The sequence below is a fragment of the Pinus tabuliformis genome, chromosome 8, assembly GCF_031772625.1.
Source record: "Pinus tabuliformis cultivar Carrire ecotype Pingquan chromosome 8, CPIR1, whole genome shotgun sequence".
NCBI classification, from domain to species: Eukaryota; Viridiplantae; Streptophyta; class Pinopsida; order Pinales; family Pinaceae; genus Pinus; species Pinus tabuliformis.
This window is the reverse complement of record NC_142294.1, coordinates 1,579,036,411-1,579,046,015: the sequence shown is the minus strand read 5'-3', so window position 1 is coordinate 1,579,046,015 and position 9,605 is coordinate 1,579,036,411. Positions and strand designations below refer to the sequence as shown.

The 9,605-nt window shown below is 40.2% G+C and overlaps 1 pseudogene across 5 annotated transcripts in view; it reads right to left on the bottom strand.

Moving 5' to 3' along the window:
• Positions 1–3,902: 3,902 nt before the first annotated feature.
• LOC149242065 (pentatricopeptide repeat-containing protein At4g30825, chloroplastic pseudogene) overlaps positions 3,903–9,605 on the bottom strand; it is a 98,723-nt pseudogene continuing 93,020 nt past the window's right edge. For 2 of the 5 annotated variants that reach the window (XR_016246618.1, XR_016246620.1), the window contains exons 3-4: positions 8,287–8,428; positions 8,016–8,177 (exon numbers count right to left, since the gene is read on the bottom strand). The product of XR_016246618.1 is annotated as a pentatricopeptide repeat-containing protein At4g30825, chloroplastic pseudogene, transcript variant X1 (transcript). Of the gene's footprint in view, positions 4,107–4,267; positions 4,325–8,015; positions 8,178–8,286; positions 8,429–9,605 lie in introns of those variants that run through there. The other 3 variants (XR_016246622.1, XR_016246621.1, XR_016246623.1) reach the window with 3 other exon arrangements.

Below are 9,605 nucleotides of genomic sequence, written 5' to 3'. Positions count from 1 at the left end.
ACAAGAGACACCAGATGTGGCGGCTAGCCAGGGACAAACCCCAATGCGGGGAAACCCTTTGATCAATTCTTCTTTAATCTTCAATAGTTCAGCAGAGAGAGAAATAGTACAATAGTTCAGATCTGTAATTTTTATGACAGTAGTAAAAGATGCCCTAATCAGTACTTACAAAGTGGATCAGATGATTCAAAAATAGTCTAGAATCAACCTTAGTCAACCCACCCTTCAACAGAGATGAAGGACAACCCGAAACAGTCCAGAGAAAAAGGTCAAATCTAGTCAATGTCTAGGCAGCGCTGCGGTTAGCCCTAACCAGATTTGTGTTGGTCACTTTGTGGTCAAATTAGCCCTCCAAACAGTAGGTCTGATTTGCAGCTTGCTTGGGGGAGACTCCCCACACAAGGTCGCAGTCAAAGGAGGCTTCTTGTTGGTCAACGTTGTCACTGTTTACTAGCCACACCCTAGGTCAATGCAGAACAGACCTGTGTCCTTTCCTTGTTGTATCCTTCTCCTTGGTGCGTCCTCCTCCTTATGGCTGCGTCCTTCTTCTCCCACTAGCTGCTCCTTTGGTAACCCAAACAAGAAAGGAGAGTGAGAGAGAAGAAGAGATGATGAGATGAGATGCTAAAATGGCTCAACCTCTCTTCTATTTATATGAAACGCTGGGCATGTGTGCCACACACTTAGCTGTTGGCCGACCTTGACAATTTGTCAAGTAATTAGTGTTGATTTTGGGTAGCATCGGATGTGCTCTAGCCACAAAATTTGGTGGAGAGGTTGGGGCACATAAAATCTCCAATACCCAAAAAAGATTTGGACAGATTCTAAACAGTTTGAGAAATATTTAAATAATTAATATTTTTAATGGAGCCTCTAAGTCTAAACTTAGGGAAGTTAAAATATTAATATGGATTAATATAAAACTGTGTTAGAATGGTCCAAAATACATGGATCAAGCCAGATCTAATCTTAGCCATTGATTAGGGACTTAATCTCGGTCGTTGGTATGTCAACGAGGAAAGTATAAGAGGAGGCTTTAGGGTCACTTGGAGAGAACACCAGATGATCAATCGTTCTATTCTCTAGAGCGGGGTTTGCTAAGAGAGATCGAATCAATGATCAAAGTTGCAGCTGAGGGGCAGTGAGTACAAAGAGACAGAGAGGCAGAGATAGTGCCGGGACATCAACGCAGGAGCCAGAGAGAGTGACACATAACCAGCCAGGGCCACGCAGACGTAGCCAAGAGCTACGCAGTGCTTCAGAGAGGCCAGCGTTGCTGATGCAGAGGGCCAGAAGGTTGATGCAGGGCCTCCTGAGGCTGACGTAGGCCCATTCAGGGTGACACAGGGCCAGCGCTAGGCAGAGAGAGGCTGACATAGTCCAAAAAGACAGACCCTGGGATTTCTAGGGCAAATTGGAGCTGAGGAGCTGCCGGAGGGTTTATCTGAGGTTTCAGCCGAGACATTTGTCTCAGAGTGAGAGGTACTACTGCCAAGGGCATTCTCCGTTGGGTAAGACGGATTTGGCACCCAGATTGTACTCTGAAATTGCTTAATAAGAAAACCCTCAAATAACTGCACTGGTTTTCCCGCAATGGGTTTTTCCGGGGACATTGGTCCAAAAATAACGATGTCATTTTGTGTGCTTGTTTTTGTTTCCTTCAGTTGATGATTTGTAACGTGTTGAGCATGCACTTGTATTTATTTTTAGTATTTACATGGTAAATAACTTGTTAATTAGCAAAACAAGTAGGTAGGAATAAATCAGTAAAGTGCATGGAGGGTTTCTAACGTGTCAGACTTAGCTAGTCAATGTCTAGGCAACCCTGCATTCAGCCCTAACCAGATTTGCGCTGGTCACTTTGTGGTCAAATCAGCCCTCCAAACAACAGATCTGATTTGCGGCTTGCTTGAGGGAGACTCCCCACACAAGGCCGCAATCAAAGGAGGCTTCTCGTTGGTCAACGTTGTCCCTGTTTTCTAGTTGCACCCTAGATCAATGCATAAAAGACCTGCGTCCCTTCTTTGCTGTGTCCTTCTCCTTGTTGCGTCCTCCTCCTTGTGGCTGCGTCCTTCTTCTCCCACTAGCTGCTCCTTTATTAACCCAAACAAGAAAGGAGAGTGAGAGAGAAGAAGAGATGATGAGATGAGATGCTAAAATGACTCAACCTATCTTCTATTTATATGAAACGCTGGGCATGTGTGCCACACACTTCACTGCTGGCCGACCTTGACAATTTGTCAAGTAATTAGAACTAAATTCATATCTCCATAAATACTCGTCGGAATCGGATGATCTTTAGATCAATCCTACACCTCTCGACGAAAGGAATCTAGGAAAAATATCAGTTGCCATAAATAAGGTGACCCACATGGAGTTTGGCCCTAGTTGCCAATTTTAACAGAACAAGTTCCCTATATAGATATCCACATCATCAAAAAACTGAAATCGAAAGAATAATCTAGGATATCTTAAAATGTGGTATCATCACAAAAAAAAGAAGTCCTCATGCTTCTTTGGTGATTCTAGTTCAGAAGAAGGATGGATCATTTAGAATGTGTAGATTATAGAAGATTGAATAAGATAATGATTAAGAACAAGTTCCCTATACCCTTCATAGATGAAATGTTAGACAAACTTCATGATGCCAAATATTTTTCAAAATTGGACTTGAGATCTGGATACTACCAAATTAGAATAAGACTAGAGGACATCGTGAAGATCGCCTTTCGAACTCATGAAGGTCATTACCAGTTTAAAGTAATGCTTTTTGGGTTAATTAATGCTCCATCAACCTTCCGGGCTACCATGAATTAGGTATTCCAACTATACTTAAGGTAGTTTGTACTATTTTCTTTGATGATATTCTAGTCTATAGTAAAACATGGAAGGAGCATCTACAACATCTGGAACAAGTTCTCACTATACTAGAAGAAAATCAGTTTTATGCAAAGATGTCCAAATGCACCTTTGGAAAAGAAGAAGTAGAGTACCTCAGACACATAATATCCAAAGGAGTAAAAGTAGATCCTAATAAGATCAAGGTGATAAAAGAATGGCCTAAACCAATTATCATCTCCAAATTAAGAGGGATTTTAGGGTTGACTGGATACTACCAAAGATTTATTCGAAATTATATCCACATAACTCCTCTGACAAATCTTTTAAAGAAATATTCGTTCATATGGGATGATCAAGCAGAACAAGGTTTTGAAAAATCAGGAGTTGATAACACTGATATTGAAGACATGACTTCCTTTAATTTTTCAAAACATTGTTCTACTTGATAATTCCATAAGAATGAATTTTTCTTTAAAATATTTGTCAGAGGAGAAGTTATGTGGGCATAATTTTGAAGATAACTATTTTCTCCAATCATTTTTGTTGTTCTGCCGAAAATGTTTTCTAATGTAAAAGGTATTGCAGGCTATTGGCATTTGTATGTATCAAGAATTTGCTTCCTAGAAGATATTGTCGCCATTTCGTTAGGGCATGCATGATAGCAAGCATCTCTTTATCATATGCTGATTTCAAATGCTCCCTCTTATTTAACTTTCTGCTCTCAAAAGCTATGGGATGGCCATGTTGCATTAATACGATTCCTAATCCAAACCCGGACGCATCATAGTCAATTATAAAAGGTTTTGAAAAAGAGAAGCCAAACAAATAGTTTGAAGGGTTACATCTGGTAGAATGGTGGCACAACTCCACTTATCACACTTTAGAAAAATGACACCATTTCAAGCTATATTGTTATGAACCTCCTAAATGGAAGGAGTTAGCCATAAATGATATAAAAATTTCAGCAGTAAAAGATCAAGTAGAGGAGAAACAAAAGTCGTTCAAACACTAAAGGAGAACCTAAATATTGCAAGGAACCTTATGAAACAAGAAGTTGACCAACATGGATCAAAAAGAGAATTTAGCGAAGGAGATTGGGTATATGTCAATCTCCAACCTTACAAACAGCTATCACTAAAAGGAGGAAAAAACAAGCTAGCTCCTAAGTTCTATGGACCATATCAAATCATCAAGAAAATCAGTCAAGTAGCTTACAGTTTGAAATTACCTGAAACAAGCCACATCCATAACGTTTTCCATGTTTCCTATTCAAAAAAAATGTTGGGAAAACATCAAACAACACTTCACTTTCTACATTGAATAATGAAGGAGAAGCTGTAGTAGAACCATAAGTTATCATTGCCACGAGAAAAGTGATTACATTCCTGAATAATTAAAGAATATTTCATCAGGTGGAAGAGCTTACCGAAAGAAGATGCTTCTTGAGAAACAAAAGATTTTCGTCAACAACATCCCTCGTTACCTATGCTTTGAGGACAAAGCATTTCGTGAGAGGAAGGCAATGTTATGTATAATAATAAAATGTATATTAATTATGATTAATTTAGGAAGAAGGGACATGATCAAAAGATCATGACCCTCGTGTAAAGGCACTAAGGCTATATTTAAGACAGGGACCGTCATTGTAAACATCATCGTTCAATTTCTCATACAATAGATATAATATAAACATCTGTTATTTTATAATATCAGTTCTCTGTAACATATATGATCAGAAATAAAGGGTCTTGTGAATATTTTTGCATGTGCGCTGGGCATTACCTTAGTTTTCCAGTGTCTAAAAAGGGCCAGTTACTTGGACGATATAAAACGATAGGCTACATAGAGGGTGCCCATGCACGACTGTTTTCAATATCTATTTATGCAATGCATGGGTGGAGGTCAGCAGACTCAAGTCTGGGAAGCTATTCTAGGTCAGAAAGAGGGTGCCCTTGCAGTTAATTAGCTGGAGGTGACAACACATGCGTTGCTGCCAGTGTCACAGTTGAGGGTCAAGTTCCTATGCTATTTTTGTCCAGAGAAAAGTGTATCATTTGGTAGAGGGGCTTTAACTAAGCAGCTGAGAAAGATTGTAGTAACATTGGATTTTGTGACATTCAAATCTCTGTTTTCACTCGTAATCATGGGGTCTGAAGATGAATAAAACTCGAGTATACTGGTGTACACCTTTCTGGATCTTTCTTGTACATTAATTAGTGATAGTTCACATTTTCAGCTTTCTCACAAAATCTTGTTAAAACAGCCTTAATGAGTCTTGTGGGTTTTCTTGTCCCCCAGCTTAGCGAGCTTGTTATAAACCTGAGTGCATGATGAATCCCAAGGGTTTGTATGCTAAGGTTTCCTTCTCTTGGTAACAATTTTGGTGACCAAAGCAGAGTTGTGACCAGAATTAGCAGCCAAAGATTAGAACACATCCATCCAATGAGATTCACCTTGCATGGATGCCTCATTTAAATTCTCCATTATCCTCTTGGACACTTGCTTTTGTTTCATCTGACTCCACGACCCAGGACAACACTAGTCTCCCAACAACAGCTGATAGTTTTACCTCTGCTGTTACCTGCTTATTGACCCAGATATCTTCTATTGAGTTAAACCCATAGGTCATTGGCAGTATTACGAATACCCCCCAGAGTTGGCACAAACCATCCCAAAGTGAGAGGAACCTGAGAGGTAACACCCCCCAGTGTTGGCACAAAACAACCCAAAGTAAGAGGAACCTGAAAGGTAACAGATATTTCGCTCATGAATGGTTTCAACTTTCACCCTGGGCTCATTCCAGGTGTTAACACAGTTAATAATTGAATGGACTAGGCCAACAGTTCTTTTTTTGCCAATCAAGGTATTCTAAAATTAGCAAAGAATCAAAACTTTCATGAGTGCACCAAACATATAGAAGTACAACATCATTTCATTCCACAGCTTGTAGAAGATGAAGACACTAAACTACAATATTTTACCACACAAAGCAGACTGCAGACATTCTCACCAAGCCAGTCAATCCAGATAAGTTTGCCAAATTTAAAGATAAACTCGCTTTAGTTTCCAGAATGGCCATTAAGGGGGAATGTTACTGTAATTATTTGGTTAACAATCATTTAGAGCTTTTGGCTTTTGTTACCCCTCTTTTTAGCAGGGGTACCAATAGTAAATTTTTTTATGAACAGGGCAGTTTGTGGCATGGCATAGCCTTCATGACCTGGTTGCATTCTGTTTTTTGGGTACTTTCACTGTTCACATTTCCCAAGACAGTTCACATTGTTTGAGGCAGTTCACATATATGATATATCGAAGCATTTGTCACACTACCCAAGGCAGTTTTGGGGCTATTTATGGACATTTGGACCCCTCATATACCTGCCACGTGTCACACAATGGAACACTCTCCTAGTTGGTCCATTTGGAGCTGATTTTCACATTATTTAAGGGCCATTTGAACTTATGACAGAAGCGGGGTAATGCGTTGACATGGAGAGGCTGAATTGGATGATTTGGGTGATGTGTCACTCTTTCAATGTAGCTTGGATGACATGGACTTGCATTAAATCCTTGACATGGGGAATAAATGAGCTGGAATGATGGTTAAATTTATTGTATTTGATGTCAGATGGCTGTATGGGGGTTTTATGATATAATTTTTAGCTTGTGGAGGCATCTTTCATGCTTTATAGAGTGCCTTGACCCAAGGTAAGACCATGGGCTTTCTTTTGAAGCATTAAATGGGGTTATTGGAGCACTATTTAGGTCTTTATTGAGCTGTTTTGAAGGAGGCCACCCCTTTTATTGGACGTCATTACAGCTGTTAGACAGTATTGGAGCTAATTTATGACTTCTAGAGGCATCTCCCATGCTTCATTGAGTGCCTTGACTGAAGTTGTGACCATGGACCCTCATTTGAAGCATTATTTTGGAGATGTTTGACCATTGTGTCACACATTTTATGGAGCTGTTAACATGATGCCGCCCCTTTTGATGAAGCATTACCACCTTTTCATGAGGCTGTTGCACAAGATAAGGAAGGACATTGAAGACTTTTGACTTGAAAATCATTTCATCATTTGACCAACATCTTTCATGGACGATCCTTCACCACTTATGCCATTGAAGGAGCCTTTGGAAGCTGGACACTAGTGGCTTGGACCATTTGTTCTCTTGGGTGGATCGACCCCTCTCTTTGAGGGTTTTTCTCAATCTTTCATTGTACATGTGGCTTGACCACTTTAATTTTATTGTTGTGATAGCATAGTTAGTTGGAATTGTGATTAACTTAGCTAAATTTAAGGAGTCATTTAAACAATTATTATTTTCATTGTAATGGAAATTAGATCTCACTCTATAAATAGAGGAGAGCTTCCTCATTTGTATTAATGGTTGGATTGTAAGAGCACTCCTCTCCTTGGAGCTTAAGGGAAATATCTTTGTGGAGCATTTTTGGTGTCAAGGCCTTATCAATGTGGATAATGGTTTTGACTTAGAAGTTGTTCCCAATGTTGCATTAATCGTTATCGGGATAATATCGGCGCAAGGAAAAAATCAGAAAAAATCGTAATTATCGGGAAAAAATCATTTGGTACAAAAATATTCAATTTTTTTCATTTTTTTTCAATTTTTTTAATATCTAAACCATCTACAACATAAAATAAATACATTGACACATAAATATGATAAAAGAACTAATATATAAGATGTTTAATATCATCTCTAATGCTAAAATCACACATAACAATGAATCATGTCCTGAATAGTAAGTCCTGACTCCTGAGTCCCAACTCAGCCTCAAAATATCAACAAAAAATATAATAATGTATCTCATGAGTCATAATGTCATATACAATAAAATGAAGAAAATATCTAAAGTCTAATACTATCGATTTCCTCTGCCCCTCTTGCGAGAAAATGCCACAGCTTTCCCTTTCCCTCTAGATGTAGATGTTGGTGCTGGTGGAGTTGGCAGTGGAGTCTACTGTGCTCTAGAAGCTGAAGAACTAGAAGTAAGAGCTATAGGAGGTAGACCACATCCTCTACTGGTGGCAGGGGTAGCCCGAGCAGGTGGTGTCACCTCCTCCTCCTCCTGTTCCTCCTCCTCCTCCTCCTCCTCCTGTTGCTCCTCCTCCTCCTCCTCCACTACATCCTGCACTAACCAATCATCAGCGAACTCCATGAGAGGCCTCTCGTCCTCAACCCTCCATGCAGCAGTGGTGTCAATCCCATCCAATGAGATGGCCTCCATATCAGGTGTCCTCTCAAGTTGCCTCACCCACAATCGAAGATTGTAGTAGACGTAGACCATGTCATTAAGTCGCTGGGACTCCAACCTGTACAAAGATCATGAAATAATAATTAACAATTATAAAAAAAATATTGTTTAATGAATTCAAAACTTTATTTGGAAATTTGCAATATTTTAAATGTTTAAGTGTTCACCTGTTGCGCTTCTTATTGTGTATTTTTTCAAATACACTCCAGTTGTGCTCACCACCTGAGGAGCTACATGTTTGGCTGAGGATGCAAATGGCAAGCTTTTGCAGAAGGGGTACCCTGCCACCATACATTCTCCACCATGCAGCTACAATAAAATTACAAATAAAATTTTAAATAAACATAAGAAAAAAATGGAATTTGAAGAGACAATGAAATTTGAAACAAAGTTACAAACTAAAAAATACCTGGCATTTTAATCGTCCTATCAATTACAGCCATCTCAAAGCCAAATGTGCCACCTGCCATCCTATATATCTCAATTTCTTTAGAGTTCTCTATACGTTTTGCTGGAGATCGCACCATCTTTTGGACACAGGATAAGAATCCATCCACGATCTCAGCATCAAATACAAACCCACATGCGTAAGAAAATGCAGGGTTTAGGAAAAGCCGAGCAGCATGAATGGGACAATGGAGTGTGTTGTTCCATCGCTCATCAATCACTCCCCATAGGAGGAGTTGTCTCTGAAACCCATCATCTCCCTTATCATCATAGTAGACCCAAATGGCTTCTTTGGCCCTGTCCATGGCCTCATACAAATAGCCCATTGTGAGCTTCTCACCATCAACTAACTGAAGAACCTTTACAAAAGGTTCAGTAACGGCGCACACCTCCTGCACTCCCGCCCAGAAGTCTTCCTGGTATGAAACTAGTGTGCATACGGCCTCTCCCTTTGGTTTGCGGCTCATTGGCAAAGCACGCCACTCCTCTGAAAGAAACATTATCTTCACATCCCACATAGAATCCAAGAGGGATTGAAGAGAGGGGCTGACGCAGTTCACAGAGAGGCAGTTGCTGGAGTCTAGAAGGCTGCAAAAATATTGCAAAGCAGAGTTGGTGAGGTACTGTAGTCTGAACAATACCTAACAGAGCAAGGACAGAGGAGTTGTTACCGATGGTTTCTAGCCGAGTAGGGGGCATCTCATCTCGACAAGTAGCAAAAGGATTTCCAGGAGGGAAATCAGGACTCCGAGGGAGTCCAGAAGAGAACTTCTAGACAGGAATTAGAGACTCAAAGGAGTCGAACAGAGAACTTCCAGGAGGGAAGTAGAGGAGCGTCATGGCACTACACAGGGTAAGAGACTAGGATAGACTGGACGGAGCATCGAACTTCGCAGTCTGGAAGGCCAGAATCTTATCAGTGCTTGACAGGAATCGTGTCAAGAATTTCACCTTGACGATTATAGCGATCCCAGTCAACCCCAATGATAATGACAAGTACGAAGAGGCGATGGCGAGGGCCAAGTGCATTATCCTTGAC